The following is a 2,014-nucleotide window of genomic DNA, read 5'->3' as shown; positions in this document are numbered from 1 at the left end:
AGCATCTGTTGGTGCCATCTTTATATCCATGAGTACCCAATGTTTAGCTTCCATTTATAAGTGAGAACGTGTGGTATTTAGTTTTTTGTTTCTGTGTTAATTTACTTAGGAAAATGGCCTCTAGCTTCATTCATTTTGCTTGCAAAGAACAAGATTTCATTCTTTTTTATGGCTATGTAGTATTTCCTGGTATGTATGTACCACATTTCCTTTATCCAATCCACCATGACTCCTTGTCTTTGTTATTGTGAATAGTGCTGCAATGAACATATGTGCATGTCTTTATGGTAGAATAATTTATATTCCTTTTGGTATATACCCCGTAAGGAGATTGCTGGGTCAAATGAAAATTTGTCCATTTTCATACTTCTATAAAGAACTGCCTGAGACTTGGTAATTTATAAAGAAAGGAGGTTTAATTGACTCACAGTTCTGCATAGCTGGGGAGGCCTCAAAAAACTTACAATCAGGGTGGAAGGAGAAGCAGGCATGGAACTTCTTCACATGGCAGCAGGAAGATGGGTGAATAAACAAAGGGGGAAGAGCCCCTTATAAAGCTATCAGATTGGCTGGGCACAGTGGCTCATGCCTGTAATGCCAGCGGTTTGGGAGGCTGAGGCAGGTGGATCACTTGAGGTAAGGGGTTCAAGACCGGTCTGGTCAACATGGTGAAACCCTATCTCTACTAAAAATACAAAAATTAGCAGGGCGTGGTGGCACATGACTGTAATTCCAGCTACTCAGGAAGCTGAGGCAGGAGAATTGCTTCAACCTGGAAGGCAGAAGCTGCAGTGAGCCGAGATCATGCCACTGCACTCTAACTGGCAACTGAGTGAAACTCCATCTCAAAAAATAATAATAAGCCATCAGATTTTGTGAGAACTCACCCATTATCATGAGAACAGCATGGGAGAAACCACCCCCATGATCCAACCACTTCCCACAAGGTCCTGCCCTTGACATGTGGGGATTATGGGGATTACAATTCAAGATGAGATTTGGGTGGGGACACAAAGTTTAACCATATCAGTAGTTCTGCTTGAAATTCTTTGAGAAATTTCCAAACTGCTTTCCACAGTAGCTGAAATAATTTACATTCCTACCAACAGTATATAAGCATTCTCTTTTCTTACCAACCTCACCAGCAACTGTTGTTTCTTGGCTTTTTAGTAATAACCCTTTTGACTGGTGTGAGATGGTGTCTCATTTTGGTTTTGATTTACATTTTTCTGATGGTTAGTGATGTTTAGCATTTTTTCACATGTTTGTTGTGTGTCTGTCCATGTTTTTTGCCCATTTTTAATGAGGTTATTTGTTTTTTGTTTGTCAATTTGTTTAAGTTTCTTATAGATTCTGGCTATTAGATCTTTGTTGAATACATGGTTTTTTAAATATTTTCTCCCATCTGTAAGTTGTCTGTTTACTCTGTTGATAATTTCTTTTGCTGTGCAGAAGTTTAATTAGGTCTCACTTGTCTTACTTTTTGTTTCTGCTGCCATTGCTTTGAGGACTTAAAAAACATGAAGTGCCTCATGAATTTGCTTGTCATCCTTGGAGAGGGGCCATGCTAATCTTCCCTGTATTATTCCAATTTCAGTATATGTGTTGCCAAAGTGAGCATTTATTTCTGAATTATTAAAATATTTTTGCAGAAATTATGGTAAGAGTCTGTTTCTTTTCAAAGAAACAATTTTAAAATCAGCATTTAGAAATCCTAAATGTAATATTTTGAAAATTTTTCAGAATTATATTAGTGAAAATAAGTCTTTGCAATTAACTATTGAGTTTTTAAGTATTATGAAAAGCTAATTTATTGTGAGTAAAGGAGTTTCCACTTAAAAACAATCCATAAAATTTAAATTGGTAGTAACAGTTACAGTATTTTCCAGACATTTAGAATGTTAGCTGTCTTAAAAACCGGTTAAAACTTTATCAAAATTTTTTTCATAACGGTACATCCATTTGTTTATTTCCATATCCTTGCTGAGAAGAACCAGAAAAATCTGGAACAAAA

General features: G+C 36.3%; 1 non-coding gene across 1 annotated transcript; it reads right to left on the bottom strand.

Annotated features, from left to right (window-relative positions):
- Positions 1–1,514: 1,514 nt before the first annotated feature.
- LOC115831994 lies at positions 1,515–1,621 on the bottom strand. The gene has a single exon (XR_004027471.1). It is a non-coding gene; the product is annotated as a U6 spliceosomal RNA (small nuclear RNA).
- Positions 1,622–2,014: the final 393 nt, after the last annotated feature.

This window comes from Nomascus leucogenys, chromosome 20 (genome assembly GCF_006542625.1).
Source record: "Nomascus leucogenys isolate Asia chromosome 20, Asia_NLE_v1, whole genome shotgun sequence".
Lineage (NCBI taxonomy): Eukaryota > Metazoa > Chordata > Mammalia > Primates > Hylobatidae > Nomascus > Nomascus leucogenys.
Note: the sequence above shows the minus strand (reverse complement) of the source record. Positions and strands in the feature narration are given on the sequence as shown.